The sequence below is a fragment of the Dendrobates tinctorius genome, unplaced genomic scaffold, assembly GCF_039654945.1.
Source record: "Dendrobates tinctorius isolate UK_male_01 unplaced genomic scaffold, ASM3965494v1 ptg000086l, whole genome shotgun sequence".
NCBI classification, from domain to species: Eukaryota; Metazoa; Chordata; class Amphibia; order Anura; family Dendrobatidae; genus Dendrobates; species Dendrobates tinctorius.
In genome coordinates, this window is record NW_027361754.1 from 19008024 (window position 1) to 19028618 (window position 20595).

Genomic DNA, 20595 nt, shown 5'->3' on the forward strand with positions numbered 1-20595 from the left:
TTCTCACCTTCCGGCATCCCACGCAGCCTTCCCGTCTCTCTCCACGCTCCCAGCATCTTCCGGTCCCAGTAATCCATTGCGAGAATGACCATGATGACGTCGTGGTCTCGCAGGAGTGCGACGTCTCACGATCATTCGCGCAAAGGATTAATGAGACTGGAAGATGGCGGGAAGGCTGCGCGGGACGCTGGAAGGTGAGAATAACAATATTTTTTATTTTTTTATTATTTTTTACATCCTATCTTTTTCTACTGATGCTGCATCAGTAGTAAAAAGTTGGTCACACTTGTCAAACACTGTGTTTGACGAGTGTGACCAACCTGTCAATCAGTTCTCCAAGCGATGCTCCAGATCGCTTGGAGAACGCTAGCATTCTGCAAGCTAATTACGCTTGCAAATCGCTTGTTTTTCCGCAGGAAAATCGCGGGAATTTAAAATGCGATTTTCCCGCGGAATGGAATTCCGGAATTCTCACGGTAACTTCCGGGGGAATTCCGCTCCGCTACGTGTGAACTTAGCCTTACAATCAACTATCCCAGGATCTACAGCCAATTAATGTCAAAACCAGCGTCTACTATGTATTCATCAAATACAAGAGAGAAGTGCACTAATGTGAAGATGTTCGAAAACATCAATGTGACCATGCTAAATTTTCCATAACTGTTCCTTTCAGCTGTGGAGTAAATTTTGGAGACACCATAGATGATCACAGAGGCTTTCAAAAAAGTAATTTTGAGATAATAAGATAATTTTTTTTACTTCTTCAAGTTTATAATCCAGTAAAGAAGGAACATGAAGTCTCACTTATAGAAGGTATCTTTTCAAAAATTTATTAAGTCCTCTGCATCTACAAGCATTCAGCCATTACTGTTTTGTATTGAACTCGTCTCTTACCATTTGATGTAGCCATACTCATGGCTCTCAAGGAGAGAAACAAATATAGTGGGCAAAGAAATATTTGTAATGAACTAGGGAGACAAACTAACAGCATTGCTTTATCAAATTTAGATGCAGTGTAATTGTGTCCAATGTGAGCAACCAGGAAACACAAAAAGGAGCTTTTCAAGTGAGCTCTTTAAGGTACACAAATGTTATATATAAAAAATGTTATATAAAAAATTGTATGTAAAGTTATTTAGATTATAATCTTCCTATGATATTGTAAAAATATAGCTTATCTTGTAAAGATTTATTCTTTACTAGTATCTTGCACTCTGTATATTGTATAACTATATATTTTTTAGTAAATGTTTGTTTCACAACTTGTTATGTATGTTAATTAGTAAGGTCTGTGATCCTATAAAGGGAATGACCTTTAGCTAATCCCCTCACCTGGACCCGTAGAAGCGAGTAATCGCGAAATGGCCGTTGTCCGGCACCTCCCTCCCCTAGCATTCCTCTAACGTCCTGCATATCCACACATTTGATGGAATTTATGTGAAATAAAGACGCACAGTTTTTCAGCTATATCGGTGAGTGCTGCATATTTCTTCTTTTTTCGCTTCACATTGAAATATTCATGTTTTTTCATGCAAGCACCTCCATTTTTTGACTGAATCACATGCCGCAATACTTCAGATAAATAGCTCCGTCTGGTAATGTGGTGATTTGTGTTTGCCCCAGTATGCCGTTTATCTGTTTGCTCTTTGCTGGGATCATTCAACTTGTGTAATTGAACTGAGCACAGGGTTTATTTCACTCACTTTTTATCCATACTATGGACACAGACGAAAATATAGAGCTTTCTGATATGAATGCGGTTGAACAGGGACTTTTAGCAGGACGAGAGGATACAGGGGAGTTTTTTGCAGAGTGAAATCTAAAGGAAGAGCTGCATATTATCAGCACAAGATCACTTGAATTTAAAATACAATCATAAGCTGAGAGAGAAATCCGATCATTCTGGACTGCAAAATCATTGAAATCATACACTGAATGCAAGATAGTCCTGAGAGGTTTACGTATCTTCAAGGAAATTTCACAATTTCAAGATGATCCTATTTTCCTAAAGAAATGGACTGATATCCTTCACCAATGTTCTCTCAATTTATTACAATTGGAAGCAGAGAAAAATGAGCAGGAGTATGATCATCTGACTGAACAGTTGGAGTAAGCGAAATCAGAATTAAAGTCACGCTACACAGAAAACCAAAATACAAATTTTTACAAAAAATTGGATAAAAAAACTCGTATTACAACAAATCGATATTAAACAGAAGAAAAAAGAAAAATTTTTGAGAGATAAAAATGACTACGAAAATAACATGATTTTTTCCTGGAATAAAAATCGTTCCTCTTTTTCTAAAAAACGGAGATACAACATGGCTCATAAAAAGAAAAATAACTATGAAGGATGGACCACGGATTCGGACTCAAGTGTTGCAGACGATCGAGAGGACTCAAGCATGCTTACTTTTCCTTCCACCTCTAATAATACACCCCCTTTAGGAAAAAAACAAAACGAGGCCGGAAAATTACAAAATCAAGGAAAAAAACGCAAGCAAGTATCATGGAGGAAATAACACCTCCAATGGACAATCTACGTATAATAAACCTTTCAAAGCGCCAATTATCCAGTGAACATACTGAAGTTCTATCTAAAGGCTTAAATTTTTGTATTCCAGAAAAATTTGATTATGTCGATTTTAGGATTGAATTGTTTAAAAGTATAAGAAAGCTACATCTTAAAAAATCTTTTTCCAGTGTTTCAGCTGCAGTTTCTGTTCCTATACATGAAGGTGAGAAACCTCCAACTATTGGTCCTTTAGGCTTTATGCTAAATTCAGATATCTGTCCCAGACAATTTTTCAGTGATGTTGAAATGTTAATGAGTATAACTGAACCAGATTTCTCCCTGGAATCAGTTAATTCCAACGAAGAAATGCCAATACCTTTTAAAGAAGGAATAAAATCAAATTTCATGCCTCCTATATCTCCTGGGAACAGTATTGATCTTTTCCGTGACATGGTTATCAAGGATGTAGAAGCTTTACTCTATCCCATGTCAGAAAAAAATTTGAAAGCATCTGAGATGAAAGCTTTGCAAGAAATGAAGGGATGGAGTGATACTGTTTTCAGGAGATCTGATAAAGGAGGAAATTTGGTTCTTTTGGATAAGACATACTATATACAAGATGCCCTAAATCACTTGAATGATAGTAATACCTACTGTATGCTAAATGACAACCCTTTGCATAAATATAAGGACAAATTAAGATCTCTTTTAGAAAGTATGTTCAATTGGGGATATTATCAAAAAAGAGAGCAGAAAAACTCTTTCCAGAATACCCAGAAATTCCCTATTGGTATAGTGTGCCAAAAGTGCACAAGTCTTTAAAAGAGCCTCCGGGTCGCCCTATAATTTCAGGGAAAATCTCTTTGACTGAACCACTTTCACAATACTTAGACTGGCTACTAGAGTTGAGCGATACCAGCCGATACTTGAAAATATCGGATCGGAATGGATCGGCCGATCTTTAAAAAAAGTATCGGTATCGCCGATTCCGATACCGGGAACCAATGCAAGTCAATGGGGCCAAAATATCGGAATTAAAAAAAACCCTTTCTTTCCTTGTAGGTTAATTCTACATGAAGAAAAACAACTAAGAATAATGTAGAATGTATTGTGGGAGGTGGAGGAGACATTAAAGCCATAGAGGTTTAGCCCAATCAAATGGAATAGCAGGAATTAAACTTTTTTTTTTAAAGATGTTAGGAGTTACAAAGATATTGACTATGTTAGCCTCATTTATATTTTGCCAGACATGTATGTCTTCTTCTTCTACTTCCTTTTTTTACATTCTTCTTCTTCTTCTTCTACTTCCTTTTTTTACATTCTTCTTCTTCTTCTTCTACTTCCTTTTTTTACATTCTTCTTCTTCTTCTTCTACTTCCTTTTTTTACATTCTTCTTCTTATTCCTTTTTTTACATTCTTCTTCTTCTTCTTCTACTTCCTTTTTTTACATTCTTCTTCTTCTTCTTCTTCTTCTTCTTCTTCTTCTTCTTCTTCCTTTTCTTACATTCTTCATATTCTTCTTATTCAACAATTATTATTCTACATATTCAGCTTCTTCATCTTCTTCCTATTCTTCTTCATCATATTCTTGTTTGTGTCAGGCATTCCTGTAGTTGTTATCTAGAAAAGTTAGAAGTTTACACCTTCCGTTCTGCCTGTCACAAAAGATTTACAACAGGATTTGTCCGCGTTCAGTTTGGCCTGCAGAAGCAGGCCTTTTCCAGGGACACCACGAGGAGGAACGGACTCACCCCCATACACTGCTTAGTCTTCTTCTGCTTATAAATAAGATAATATCATTTGCTCAGAGTATTAGTCTTATGCTTAATGTTCTTCTGCTTTGTTTTTTTTATGCTTCTTTGTCTTCTCTCTCTTGTTGTTCTGCATCTTGGTGGTTGTCTTCCTGTTCTTTGTCCTCTTGAACCAGCTGACGGTACTGGCACCCGGAGGGGCAGCAGAAGGAACAAGAGCCAATGGCACTACCGAGGACCAGCTGACGGTGCTGGAACCCGGTTACTAAGCAGGAGGTACCTGTGCTACAAAGCACTACCAAGGACCAGCAGACGTTGCCGGAACTCGGATACCGAGATGGAGGCACCTAGGCCAAAGGCTCTGACGAGAACCAGCTGACGGTGCTGGAACCCGGAGTGGTAGCATAAGCTGCAAGAGCAAATGGAAATAGCGAGGACCAGCTGACAGTGCTGGCACCCGGAGGGGCAGCAGAAGGAATAAGAGCCAATGGCACAACCGAGGACCAGCTGACGGTGCTGGAACCCGGTTACTAAGCAGGAGGTACCTGTGCTACAAAGCACTACCAAGGACCAGCAGACGTTGCCGGAACTCGGATACCGAGATGGAGGCACCTAGGCCAAAGGCTCTGACGAGAACCAGCTGACGGTGCTGGAACCCGGAGGGGTAGCATAAGCTGCAAGAGCAAATGGAAATAGCGAGGACCAGCTGACAGTGCTGGCACCCGGAGGGGCAGCAGAAGGAATAAGAGCCAATGGCACAACCGAGGACCAGCTGACGGTGCTGGAACCCGGTTACTAAGCAGGAGGTACCTGTGCTACAAAGCACTACCAAGGACCAGCAGACGTTGCCGGAACTCGGATACCGAGATGGAGGCACCTAGGCCAAAGGCTCTGATGAGAACCAGCTGACGGTGCTGGAACCCGGAGGGGTATCAGAAGTTACCCCTGAAAAGCAAAGTTGGCATGCCGCAAGCTGGCCGCAGTTACCGAATCACACAGTCCTACAGGGGGTGCTTGTCCTACTGGCACTATGGAACAAACCTTTCTTACCAGAACCCGCAGTCCACATAGGAAGCACCTAAACTGCTGGCACCCTAGCCTCGGCTAACCCAACCGCAACACGACATGGCAACTTGGGGTGGCAAACTGACATTGACACTTCCCGGAAACAGCAGGCAGGGCTGGAACCAAGCTGGGCAGGAGGGAGTACCCGTGCCAAAGTCAGTTATGAGCAGCAACTGGCGATGTTGGAGCCCAGGACAAGCACTTAGCAGGCTGAGGCCTGATGTGCTGTCAATTGGGAGGCAGCAGGACAGATTGCCATCAAAACAGCAGGGGAACAGCTGACGTTACTGAACCCCACAAACACAGGAGCTAGTGTTTTACTCTGTGAAGACGGCACTTCCGAGCAACAACTGGCTGTGTTGAAGCCCAGGGACAAGCACGGAGCAGGCTTAGGCTGCATTGAAGAAATTTTAAGATCGGTTGTAGACTACTAATTTGAACCAAGCTCCACTTAGGCCTGTGGCTTCACTGATTTTCGTATTTCCCCTGTCCTCCAACCCCGCCAGTTACAGCTCCGAAGTGGCGTCTGCACAATCCACACTTGTTCCTGTGTTACAGGTGTTCAGTCCGGTCAGTTAATCCCCTGATGTGTGTCCGGCAATGTCGCCTGCTCTGTCCACATTCCGATAATGGGAATGTGGACAGAGCAGGCGACATTGCCGGACACACATCAGGGGATTAACTGACCGGACTGAACACCTGTAACACAGGAACAAGTGTGGATTGTGCAGACGCCACTTCGGAGCTGTAACTGGCGGGGTTGGAGGACAGGGGAAATACGAGAGACAGTGGAGCCACAGGCCTAATTGGAGCACGGTTAAAAATCAGTAGTGGTACGACTGTGTAGGCAGCAGGAGACTTTGCCATCCACACAGCAGGGGATCAGCTGACATTACTGAACCCCACTGAGACACGGGAGCAAGTGTCTCTTTCCGTGTGGACGGCACTTCCGAACTACAACTGGCTGTGTTGAAGCCCAGGAAATAGGAGGGTGTAGGCAGAGGCCTACTGTATTTTGAAAGAGGTGACAGCAGGAGAGACTGCCATCCACAAAGCAGGGGATCAGCTGACGTTACTGAACCCCACTGAGACACGGGAGCAAGTGTCTCTTTCCGTGTGGACGGCACTTCCGAACTACAACTGGCTGTGTTGAAGCCCAGGAAATAGGAGGGTGTAGGCAGAGGCCTACTGTATTTTGAATGAGGTGACAGCAGGAGAGACTGCCATCCACACAGCAGGGGATCAGCTGACGTTACTGAACCCCACTGAGACACGGGAGCAAGTATCTCTTTCCGTGTGGACGGCACTTCCGAACTACAACTGGCTGTGTTGAAGCCCAGGAAATAGGAGGGTGTAGGCAGAGGCCTACTGAATTTTGAATGAGGTGACAGCAGGAGAGACTGCCATCCACACAGCAGGGGATCAGCTGACATTACTGAACCCCACTGAGACACGGGAGCAAGTATCTCTTTCCGTGTGGACGGCACTTCCGAACTACAACTGGCTGTGTTGAAGCCCAGGAAATAGGAGGGTGTAGGCAGAGGCCTACTGTATTTTGAATGAGTTTACAGCAGGAGAGACTGCCATCCACACAGCAGGGGATCAGCTGACGTTACTGAACCCCACTGAGACACGGGAGCAAGTGTCTCTTTCCGTGTGGACGGCACTTCCGAACTACAACTGGCTGTGTTGAAGCCCAGGAAATAGGAGGGTGTAGGCAGAGGCCTACTGTATTTTGAATGAGGTGACAGCAGGAGAGACTGCCATCCACACAGCAGGGGATCAGCTGACGTTACTGAACCCCACTGAGACACGGGAGCAAGTATCTCTTTCCGTGTGGACGGCACTTCCGAACTACAACTGGCTGTGTTGAAGCCCAGGAAATAGGAGGGTGTAGGCAGAGGCCTACTGTATTTTGAAAGAGGTGACAGCAGGAGAGACTGCCATCCACAAAGCAGGGGATCAGCTGACGTTACTGAACCCCACTGAGACACGGGAGCAAGTGTCTCTTTCCGTGTGGACGGCACTTCCGAACTACAACTGGCTGTGTTGAAGCCCAGGAAATAGGAGGGTGTAGGCAGAGGCCTACTGTATTTTGAAAGAGGTGACAGCAGGAGAGACTGCCATCCACAAAGCAGGGGATCAGCTGACGTTACTGAACCCCACTGAGACACGGGAGCAAGTGTCTCTTTCCGTGTGGACGGCACTTCCGAACTACAACTGGCTGTGTTGAAGCCCAGGAAATAGGAGGGTGTAGGCAGAGGCCTACTGTATTTTGAATGAGGTGACAGCAGGAGAGACTGCCATCCACACAGCAGGGGATCAGCTGACGTTACTGAACCCCACTGAGACACGGGAGCAAGTATCTCTTTCCGTGTGGACGGCACTTCCGAACTACAACTGGCTGTGTTGAAGCCCAGGAAATAGGAGGGTGTAGGCAGAGGCCTACTGTATTTTGAATGAGGTGACAGCAGGAGAGACTGCCATCCACACAGCAGGGGATCAGCTGACGTTACTGAACCCCACTGAGACACGGGAGCAAGTATCTCTTTCCGTGTGGACGGCACTTCCGAACTACAACTGGCTGTGTTGAAGCCCAGGAAATAGGAGGGTGTAGGCAGAGGCCTACTGAATTTTGAATGAGGTGACAGCAGGAGAGACTGCCATCCACACAGCAGGGGATCAGCTGACATTACTGAACCCCACTGAGACACGGGAGCAAGTATCTCTTTCCGTGTGGACGGCACTTCCGAACTACAACTGGCTGTGTTGAAGCCCAGGAAATAGGAGGGTGTAGGCAGAGGCCTACTGTATTTTGAATGAGTTTACAGCAGGAGAGACTGCCATCCACACAGCAGGGGATCAGCTGACGTTACTGAACCCCACTGAGACACGGGAGCAAGTGTCTCTTTCCGTGTGGACGGCACTTCCGAACTACAACTGGCTGTGTTGAAGCCCAGGAAATAGGAGGGTGTAGGCAGAGGCCTACTGTATTTTGAAAGAGGTGACAGCAGGAGAGACTGCCATCCACAAAGCAGGGGATCAGCTGACGTTACTGAACCCCACTGAGACACGGGAGCAAGTGTCTCTTTCCGTGTGGACGGCACTTCCGAACTACAACTGGCTGTGTTGAAGCCCAGGAAATAGGAGGGTGTAGGCAGAGGCCTACTGTATTTTGAAAGAGGTGACAGCAGGAGAGACTGCCATCCACAAAGCAGGGGATCAGCTGACGTTACTGAACCCCACTGAGACACGGGAGCAAGTGTCTCTTTCCGTGTGGACGGCACTTCCGAACTACAACTGGCTGTGTTGAAGCCCAGGAAATAGGAGGGTGTAGGCAGAGGCCTACTGTATTTTGAATGAGGTGACAGCAGGAGAGACTGCCATCCACACAGCAGGGGATCAGCTGACGTTACTGAACCCCACTGAGACACGGGAGCAAGTATCTCTTTCCGTGTGGACGGCACTTCCGAACTACAACTGGCTGTGTTGAAGCCCAGGAAATAGGAGGGTGTAGGCAGAGGCCTACTGTATTTTGAATGAGGTGACAGCAGGAGAGACTGCCATCCACACAGCAGGGGATCAGCTGACGTTACTGAACCCCACTGAGACACGGGAGCAAGTATCTCTTTCCGTGTGGACGGCACTTCCGAACTACAACTGGCTGTGTTGAAGCCCAGGAAATAGGAGGGTGTAGGCAGAGGCCTACTGAATTTTGAATGAGGTGACAGCAGGAGAGACTGCCATCCACACAGCAGGGGATCAGCTGACATTACTGAACCCCACTGAGACACGGGAGCAAGTATCTCTTTCCGTGTGGACGGCACTTCCGAACTACAACTGGCTGTGTTGAAGCCCAGGAAATAGGAGGGTGTAGGCAGAGGCCTACTGTATTTTGAATGAGTTTACAGCAGGAGAGACTGCCATCCACACAGCAGGGGATCAGCTGACGTTACTGAACCCCACTGAGACACGGGAGCAAGTGTCTCTTTCCGTGTGGACGGCACTTCCGAACTACAACTGGCTGTGTTGAAGCCCAGGAAATAGGAGGGTGTAGGCAGAGGCCTACTGTATTTTGAAAGAGGTGACAGCAGGAGAGACTGCCATCCACAAAGCAGGGGATCAGCTGACGTTACTGAACCCCACTGAGACACGGGAGCAAGTGTCTCTTTCCGTGTGGACGGCACTTCCGAACTACAACTGGCTGTGTTGAAGCCCAGGAAATAGGAGGGTGTAGGCAGAGGCCTACTGTATTTTGAAAGAGGTGACAGCAGGAGAGACTGCCATCCACACAGCAGGGGATCAGCTGACGTTACTGAACCCCACTGAGACACGGGAGCAAGTGTCTCTTTCCGTGTGGACGGCACTTCCGAACTACAACTGGCTGTGTTGAAGCCCAGGAAATAGGAGGGTGTAGGCAGAGGCCTACTGTATTTTGAATGAGGTGACAGCAGGAGAGACTGCCATCCACACAGCAGGGGATCAGCTGACGTTACTGAACCCCACTGAGACACGGGAGCAAGTATCTCTTTCCGTGTGGACGGCACTTCCGAACTACAACTGGCTGTGTTGAAGCCCAGGAAATAGGAGGGTGTAGGCAGAGGCCTACTGTCTTTGTAATGCGGAGACAGCAGGAGAGACTGCCATCTCCACAGCAGGGGAACAGCTGGCAGTGCTGAACCCCACTAACACTTGAACGAATGTGTTTGGCTCTGTGGAGACGACACTTCTGAACACCAACTGACGTTGTTGGAGCCCAGGATTAGGCGAGGAGCAGGCTGGGGCCTACTGGATTTTGGCAGGTGAATGCAGCAGGAGACTTGCCATCTCCACAGCAGGGGAACAGCTGACAGTGCTGAACCCCACTAACACTTGAACGAATGTGTTTGGCTCTGTGGAGACGACACTTCTGAACACCAACTGACGTTGTTGGAGCCCAGGATTAGGCGAGGAGCAGGCTGGGGCCTACTGGATTTTGGCAGGTGAATGCAGCAGGAGACTTGCCATCTCCACAGCAGGGGAACAGCTGACAGTGCTGAACCCCACTAACACTTGAACGAATGTGTTTGGCTCTGTGGAGACGACACTTCTGAACACCAACTGACGTTGTTGGAGCCCAGGATTAGGCGAGGAGCAGGCTGGGGCCTACTGGATTTTGGCAGGTGAATGCAGCAGGAGACTTGCCATCTCCACAGCAGGGGAACAGCTGACAGTGCTGAACCCCACTAACACTTGAACGAATGTGTTTGGCTCTGTGGAGACGACACTTCTGAACACCAACTGACGTTGTTGGAGCCCAGGATTAGGCGAGGAGCAGGCTGGGGCCTACTGGATTTTGGCAGGTGAATGCAGCAGGAGACTTGCCATCTCCACAGCAGGGGAACAGCTGACAGTGCTGAACCCCACTAACACTTGAACGAATGTGTTTGGCTCTGTGGAGACGACACTTCTGAACACCAACTGACGTTGTTGGAGCTCAGGATTAGGCGAGGAGCAGGCTGGGGCCTACTGGATTTTGGCAGGTGAATGCAGCAGGAGACTTGCCATCTCCACAGCAGGGGAACAGCTGACAGTGCTGAACCCCACTAACACTTGAACGAATGTGTTTGGCTCTGTGGAGACGACACTTCTGAACACCAACTGACGTTGTTGGAGCTCAGGATTAGGCGAGGAGCAGGCTGGGGCCTACTGGATTTTGGCAGGTGAATGCAGCAGGAGACTTGCCATCTCCACAGCAGGGGAACAGCTGACAGTGCTGAACCCCACTAACACTTGAACGAATGTGTTTGGCTCTGTGGAGACGACACTTCTGAACACCAACTGACGCTGTTGGAGCCCAGGATTACGCATGCCGCATGCAGAGGCCAATGGGCATCGGTTTTTATGGAGGTTGTGGACTACTACTGATTCTAACCATGCTCCACTTAGGCCTCTGGCTCCACTGTCTCTACTATTTACCCTGGCCTCCAACCCCGCCAGCTACATCTCTGAAGTGGCGTCAGCACAATCTACACTTGTTCCTGTGTTACTGGTGCTCAGTCCCATCAGTTGATCCCCTGATGTTTGTCCGGCAAGTTCGCCAGCTCTGTCCTCATTCCCACTACTGGTTATGGGAATGTGGACAGAGCAGGAGACCTTGCCGGACACACATCAGGGGATAAACTGATGGGACTGAGCCACAGGAACACAGGAACAAGTGTAGATTGTGCTGATGCCACTTCAGAGATGTAGATGGCGGGGTTGGAGGTCAGGGGAAATAGTAGAGACAGTGGAGCCAGAGACCTAAGTTGGGCACGGTTAAAAATCAGTAGTGGTTTGAATGTTGATGGAGCTGGTGACTCTGCCGTCCACACAGCAGGGGATCAGCTGGCATTGCTGAACCCCAGTAACACAGGAGCTAGTGTGTTTCTCTGTGCAGACGACACATCTGAGCGACAACTGGCTGTGTTGAAGCACAGGGATTATAGTTCAGGTGGTAGAAAAATGAACACACCAGCAGACCTGGATACAGTTGCCAACCACTAATTTAGTCTGTAAGAGGAATGGCAAAGTCTTTGGAGATCCAGGCCTTGTTCATTTTCAGAAAAGTCAGCCGGTCAACATTATCGGAAGATAGTCGCGTGCGACGGTCTGTTAGTACACCACCTGCGGCACTAAAGACACGTTCCGATAATACACTGGCAGCAGGGCAAGCCAGCACCTCCAATGCATACTGGCTAAGCTCTGGCCATGTATCCAGCTTAGAGACCCAAAACTTGAAGGGGGAAGAGCCATCTGGGAGTACAGCGACAGGGCAAGACATGTAGTCTGACACCATCTGACGGAAGCGTTGCCTCCTGCTGACTCGAGGCGTCGCTGATGGTGTAGACAATTGTGGTGGACACACAAAACTTTGCCACATTTGGGCCATAGTGGTCTTGCCTTGTGCTGCGGCACTGCCTCTGCTCCCTCTTTGTGCAGAGTTTCCTCCACTGCCTCGACGCACAGAGCTGCTTTGTAAAGCACTAGCAACAATGCTGTCGGGTGGAATGGAAAACATTATGGACTGCACCAGTGACTCTTCGTACTCCCGCATTTTACGCTCCCGGTTCAACGTTGGTATGAGCCTTTGTACGCTGTCCCGGTAGCGAGGATCTAGGAGGGTGTACACCCAATAATCAGCCGAGACGAGAATGTGGGCGATGCGGCGGTCGTTTCTCAGGCACTGCAGCATGAAATCAACCATGTGCTGCAGACTCCCAACTGCCAAAGAACCGCTGTCCCCTGTTTGAGGCGTGACCTCGACCTGCTCTGCATCACCCCACCCTCGCTGTACATACTGAGTAGAGGTTTGTGTACCTCCCTCCTCTGGAGAGATGTCTTCCTCCTCCATCGACTCCTCCTCATCCTCCTCACAAAGTGTCCCCTGCCTAGGCCTTTGTGAGGAAACACGTAGCGCAGACTGTCCAGAAGCAGATGGCATTTGGGACTCCTCATCCTCCACCTCTTCTGAAACCTCATCCCTTAGTGCTTGCAGTGTTTGTTGAAGCAGGCAGATAAGGGGGACAGTCATGCTGACTAGTGCATCGTCTGCACTCGCCATCCGCGTGGATTCATCGAAGGCACGCAAAACGAGGCAGATGTCCTTCATAGAGGCCCACTCAATGGTGCTGAAGTGTGAACGGCGCACAGTGCGACTTGTTTGCGCCTGATGCAGCTGGTACTCCATGACTGCTGCCTGCTGCTCACACAACCGCTCCAACATATGTAACGTTGAATTCCACCGGGTGGGTAGGTCACATATGATGCGATGTTCCGGAAGGCCAAATCGTCGCTGCAGAGCAGCGAGGCGCGATCTTGCCGTGCTGGAACGTCGCAAGTGAGCGCACTCTATGCGGACCTTGTGCAACAGTGCATCAAGATCCGGATAGTCCCTCAGAAAGCTCTGCACGACCAAGTTAAGAACATGTGCCAGACATGGGATGTGTGTGAGGTTGCCTAGGCCAAGAGCTGCCACCAGATTTCGGCCATTGTCACACACTACCAAGCCCGGCTGGAGATTCGCTGGCCCAAACCACACATCGCTCTCCAGCTTGATAGCATTCCAGAGCTCCTGCGCTGTGTGGCTTCGATTCCCCAAAGAAATTAATTTGAGTACAGCCTGTTGACGTTTGGCCACGGCTGTGCTCATATCGGTCGTAACAGGCTCCTGCTCTGCTGTTTCTGAGGAACTTGAGTAGGAGGAGGAGTCTATGTGTACAGACTGGAGTCCTGCAATCCGTGGCGTTGGAAGAACACGTACAGCGCCACTCTCCAGATCCGTACCCGGCTCCACAACATTGACCCAGTGGGCAGTGAGGGAAAGGTATCGTCCCTGTCCATGGTTACTGGTCCACGCATCGGTGGTCAGGTGGACCTTGCTACTAACGGCGTTTAGTAGCGCATGTTTTATTTTGCCCTCAACATGTTTCTGCAGGGCAGGGACGGCTCGCCTGCTGAAATAAAAGCGGCTGGGCACGTTGTATTGGGGGACTGCCAATGCCATTAAGTCCCGGAAGGTGTCAGTGTCCACCAGCCTGAATGACAGCATTTCAACTGCCAGAAGTTTGGCAATGCCAGCATTCAGAGACTGTGCTCGGGGATGGTTTGCCGAGTAAGGGCGCCTTTTATCCCATGCCTGTGCTACCGATGGCTGTGATGGATGGGAACGTGCTGTTATGGGTGGAATCTGACAGGGTCTCCGGACAACAGTGGCAGAGGTTCTTCCTTGGCGATCCTGTGAGGAAGCCGAACCAGCAGTGTGTGAGCTGGAGGAAGAGGGCCCAACACGAACTGAAGAGGTGGTAGGTGGTGCTGTACGTTGGCCTACGTCTTCAGGGTGTCTCTGCAACTCCAACTCGTGCTTGGTGCGCACATGTTTCCACATATTTGTGGTATTGAGGTTGCTGACATTTCTCCCTCTTTTGACTCTCTGATGACACAGCTTGCATTTGACAAAGCAAATGTCATCTGCAACTGTGTCAAAAAAGGACCACGCACTGCAACTCTTGTGAGCGCCCGGTTTGCCTTTGGAAGGAGGAATGCTCCTAACGGGTGCCGAAGTGGAGGGTACAGGCAACCAAGTCTTCCCCCTCCCTCTGCCTCCTGTTTTGGCCGGTAGGGGAATCTCTTCCTCCGAGCTGCTCCCACCACCTTCCTGTTGCTCACGCCATGATGGGTCAAGGACCTCATCATCTTCCCTCCCCTCTTCAAACAGCTGCTTCTCCGGGGTTGTCTCGCCAGCACCGTACGCACCAGAAAGTGGCAACTGAGTCTCGTCATCATCTGATGCGTACTGAGGTGTGCTGACCATAGGCACTGGCCCACTCGCCTCTTCAGATTCAGAGGGACAAAGAAGTTGCGCATCACTGCATACTCCCTCTTCTTCACATTCAGGAATGCTGCTTGGCTGGCCCCCTCTTTCCAAGCCAACAGATTCCGAGAACAGAAGTAGAGACTGTGATGGCTCCTGTCCATGTCTCTCTGACTGCCTGGGCACTTTGGCAGGTGGTGAAGAGACAGATGGTTGCTCTTCGGTGCTCTGACCCTGAGAGGATGCGGAAGTAATTGAAGTCGATGCGTTAGCTGCCATCCATCCGACAACGGCTTCAATTTGTTCCTCCCGCAGCAGTGGGGTACGTTGAGGTCCTACAAAGCTGCGCATAAAGGACTGTTGCCTGCTAAAACTGGGGGATGCTGATCCACTGGTGCCCGCAGCAGGCCCAGAATCCCCACGTCCTCTACCTGTAGAATCCCCACGTCCTCTCCCTGCAGAATCCCCACGTCCTCTCCCTGCTGAAACTCCACGCCCACGCCCCCGCGCCTTACTCCCTGCCTTCTTCATCTTGCAAGACTGCTTAAGATAGGCAAAAAAGTACAAAGGGGGGCCTTAGTGTGCTTATTCCTGAACAGCTGGTTACAGGTACAAGAAACACTAATTTTATGAAGTGTGTGTGTGTGGACTAGACTTTAATAGGAGCTGATGTGGCCTACACAAGTTCAAAATGTAGTGTTTGGTGAACTTTTTATGTGGTTTCTTTGTTTGAAACAAACTCAAAGTATGAGAACAAAGAATTGAAACTGATAGTATCACCAACTTTTTGGAGCTATTACAATGCAGGCAGGTAACCTACAATGCAAAAGATGAGGCTCCAAAAAAATTGGGTAATACTAATCTGGCTGCGCCGGCAGGGCACAAGCCAGAAAAAAAGGCTCCTCTATCTACTCCTATATAGTGTTTGCAATCAACCAATGTTGATGGATACGGATGGATGCACACTAATAGGAGAAGAAAAAATGAGCTGCACTCAGAGACAAATATGTGTGAGGCAGTGACGCACGTTGAGCGTCCTACAACCAGACGTAGCTGCAGGACACTCTACTCAGCGTGAGCTGCACTCACACACAGTCAGAGACCTCTCAGACAGCCATCAACAGTGCAGCTAAGTGGGCACTGGCACTGACAGGCTGCAGAAAGGCTCCGCTGTGTACTCCTATATAGTGTTTGCAACCACCGTAGATGGAGACGGATGGATGCACACTAATAGAAGAAAAAATGAGCTGCACTCAAATAAAAATATGTGTGAGGCAGTGACGCACGCTGAGCGTCCTACAGCCAGACGTAGCTGCAGGACACACTACTCAGCGTGAGCTGCACTCACACACAGTCAGAGACCTCTCAGACAGCCGTGAACAGTGCAGCAAAGTGGACACTAGCACTGAAAGGCTGCAGAAAGGCTCCGCTGTCTACTACTAGTGTTTGCAACCAACGTATATGGATACGGATGGAAGCACACTAGATTGAAATTATTTAAAAAATGCAGCTCAAAAAATAAAAGATGTATGAGGCAGCAGTGATCACACTGGGTGGCCTACAGCCTGACGTGGCTGCAGGACCCACTCCACAGCGTGAGCTGCACTCACACAGCCCTTGCAGACAGCTGTGAACACTGCTGCTAGGGCAAAGAAGGCTACAGTGGTGGTTTATGTAGCCTGGGTAAAGCACTAGATGTTTGGTGGAATCGCTATTTCTAACTGTCCCTCACAGTCTTCTACAGCAGCCTGTCCCTAACTGAATTCACAGCAGAGTGACCAGAAATGGCGGCTGCGGTGGCTTTTATAGTGCATCATGACATCATTTCGGCAGCCAATCACAGCCATGCCAATAGTTAACATGCCTACATGCCTAACAGGATGTGCCCACACTTCGGAGGATTCCCATTGGCTTAATCAAAGCAAGCAGGCTCATAGCATGATGGGAACTTCCTATTCCGATCCCGGAATCCGATATGAAAAAAGTATCGGAATTAAGTATCGGAATTCCGATACCGCTAATATCGGCCGATACCCGATACTTGCGGTATCGGAATGCTCAACACTACTGGCTACTAAAACCTTTACTAAAAGCTGTGCCATCCTTTGTAAAAGACTCGGGAGATTTATTGAAAAAATTGAAAGATTTTCATTGGCAACCACATTTCTCCCTTGCATCTATTGATGTTGAGAGTCTATATACCTGCATCCCCCATGATAAAGGCATAGCAGCAATAAAGGAGATTTTACATAACACAAACAAATCACAGGATTTTATTTCCTTTATTATCGAGTCACTCGATTATGTTTTGACACATAATGCCTTTAAATTTCTGGATAAGTGGTATATACAAAGGGTGGGCACAGCAATGGGCACGCCAGTCTCTTGTGTTTATGCAAATTTATTTCTAGCACGATTTGAAGAGTTTTATATAAAAACAACCCTAAATCCACACTTAAAACATTTACAAGCATATTTTCGCTTTGTGGATGATATTTTTATTATCTGGGGGGGTTCTCAGGAAGAATTTGCAGATTTTGTAAAATACCTGAACAATGTGAACAGTGACAACATGCACTTCACATTTTCATTTGGGGGAAACTCAATAGATTTTCTTGATGTCAAATTTAAAATAAAAAATGGCTCTTTAAAAACAGAAGTGTTTAGAAAAGAAACCGCAACAAATAATTACTTACATTATAAGAGTGCTCACCCATTACACACTAAAAAGGGACTTCCATATAGTCAAATGCTAAGAGTAAGAAAACTGAATAATGATGAAACCATTTTTAATGAACAAATTTCTGAGCTGAAACAACGTTTTTTGCAAAGGGGATATCCTATGACTTTATTAAATGAAGCATATGAAAGGGTAAAAAAATGTTCTCAGATGGATTTAATAAAGGAAAGGACTAAAAAATTAAATAGTGTAGTCAAACCTACAAAAAAATTTAATTTTTGTTTCAAACATACTGCAATGGATAGAGCAAAACATGCAGCAGTGAGAAAACACTGGCATCTCATTGATGCAGAAAAAAAACCTTACACACAGATGGTAAATTAGTTCCGCAATTTGCATACAAAAGGGCACATAATATAGGTGATTTATTAGTACATCGTAGACTTCGTCCCCCTTAAAAAAATTGGCTACGAGATTTATCAATAAAAGGAAATTATAAATGTGGTCACTGCAAATACTGTCATCTTCATCTGACAGGGAATTCTATACATTTTGGCTCTATTGAACATAAGGTACAAAACTACATTTCTTCTCAAACTAAATTCGTGGTTTATATTATTTTCTGTCCATGTGGTTATTTTTATATTGGAAAAACTATAAGACCACTTACGATACGTTTTGGTGAACACTATAGATCTAATACATCAGGAAAGGGCTCACTGCGATTAATTAAGAATATTCAAGATGTGCATAAAGCTAACCCAGAAATGTTGAGTTTTGCAGGGATTGAAAAGGTCAATTTTCCACCTCAAGGAGGCAACCATGACAAAGCTTTATTGCAACAAGAAGCAAAATGGATCCTGAAAGCGAACGCACAAGGTCCTTTGGGACTAAATGACCGGATCGATCTATCAGTATTTTTATAAAAAATGTTATATAAAAAATTGTATGTGAAGTTATTTAGATTATAATCTTCCTATGATATTGTAAAAATATAGATTATCTTGTAAATCGATATGGAAAGATTTATTCTTTACTAGTATCTTGCACTCTGTATATTGTATAACTATATATTTTTTTGTAAATGTTTGTTTCACAACTTGTTATGTATGTTAATTAGTAAGGTCTGTGATCCTATAAAGGGAATGACCTTTAGCTAATCCCCTCACCTGGACCCGTAGAAGCGAATAATCGCGAAACGGCCGTAGTCCGGCACCTCCCTCCCCTAGCATTCCTCTAACATCCTGCGTGTCCACACATTTGATGGAATTTATGTGAAATAAAGACACACAGTTTTTCAGCTATATCGGTGAGTGCTCCATATTTCTTCTTTTTTCGCTTCACACAAATGTTATGAAGTCTTTGCCAACAAGGATGTGGTTTCACCAATGGGGGGGACCTTTTTTAATAAATAAACTATGTACATCACAGCCCCCCTTGCCCAAAATTCACCAGCCTATAACAGTACATAACACGTGCAACCAGGTCATGTAGTCGGAGATAAGGAAGAGACATTGCAGGAAACAGAGTTAACAAGTAGGCCCAGTGTAGGGGTGTGGGTCTCTGTGATTTGTAATGGAGTGCATAAGCTGACAAGCATTTCACCAATGGGGGTACCTTTTTTAATAAATAAAGTATTTTCATCACAGCCCCCTTTGACCAAATTCACCGACCTATAACAATACAGAACACGTTAACCCTGGTCATCTATTGGCAGGTAAGGAAGAGACATTGCAGGAAACAGAGTTAACAAGTAGGCCCAATGTAGGGGTGTTGGTCTCTGAGCCTTGCAATGGAGTGCATGGCCTTACAAGCATTTGCCCAATGGGGGGTACCTTTTTTAAAAATATACTATTGCCATCACAGCCCCCATTGCCCAAAATTCACAGGTCTATAACAGTACAAAACATGTTCAGCCAGGTTATGTAGTCTGAGATAAGTAAGAGACATTGCAGGAAAATGATTTAAAACAGTAGGCCCAATGTAGGGGTGTGGGTCTCTGAGCCTTGTAATGGAGTGCATGGCCTGAGAAGCATGTGCCCAATGGGGGGTACTTTTTTTAAATATCTACTATTACCATCACAGCCCCTATTGCCCCAAATTCGCTGGCCTATAACAGTACAGAACACATTCACCTTGGTCATCTAGTGGAGGGTAGAGAAGAGTCATTGCAGGAAACCAAGCTACAAAGTAGGCCCAATGTAGGGGTGTGGGTCTCTGAGACTTGTAACGGAGTGCATAGGCTGGCAAACATTTCACCAATGGGGGGTACCTTTTTTAAAAATATACTATTGCCATCACATCCCCCCTTGCCCAAAATTCACAGGCCTATAACAGTACAAAACATGTTCAGCCAGGTCATGTAGTCTGAGATAAGGAAGAGACATTGGAGGAAAATTATTTAAAATGTAGGCCCAATGTAGAGGTGTGGGTCTCTGAGCCTTATAATGGATTGCATGGCCTGACAAGCATTTGCCCAATGGAGGGTACCTTTTGAAACATCTACTATTGCCATCAAAGCCCTCCTTGCACCAAATTTGCCAGCCTATAACAGTACAGAACACATTCACGCTGGTCATCTAGTGGAGGGTAAGGAAGAGACATTGCAGGAAACCAAGTTAGAAAGTAGGCCCAATGTAGGGGTGTGGGTCTCTGAGACTTGTACTGGAGTTCATAGGCTGACAAACATTTCACCAATGGGGGGTACCTTTTTTAAAAATATACTATTGCCATCACATCCCCCTTGCCCAAAATTCACCGGCCTATAACAGTACACAACATGTTCATCTAGGTCATGTAGTTGGAGATAAGGAAGAGACATTGCAGGAAACCGAGTTAAAAGTAGGCCCAATGTAGGGGTGTTGGTCTCTGAGCCTTGTAATGTAGTGCATGGCCTGATAAGCATTTGCCCAATGGGGGGTACCTTTTTTAAAAATATACTATTGCCATCACAGCCCCCCTTGCCCAAAATGCACCGGCCTATAACAGTGTAGGAGGGTGGACCAAATGCATGGACTCGGACAAATGTCAATGGTTAGAGCACTACTGTATAATACATATCATGTATATATGTATGATATCTGTACAAAAAGTTAAGTAGGAAAGCTGCAGTTAAAGTTGTGGCCACTAGGGGGAGACATAACACCAGGGAAGGTCTGGGAATAGTCTGGAAGGTGGGAGGAGCAAGTAGGGGATTTCCAGACTCAGGGGATAAAAAGGGCAGTTTACCAGACCTGGGGAGCTCAGAGAGGG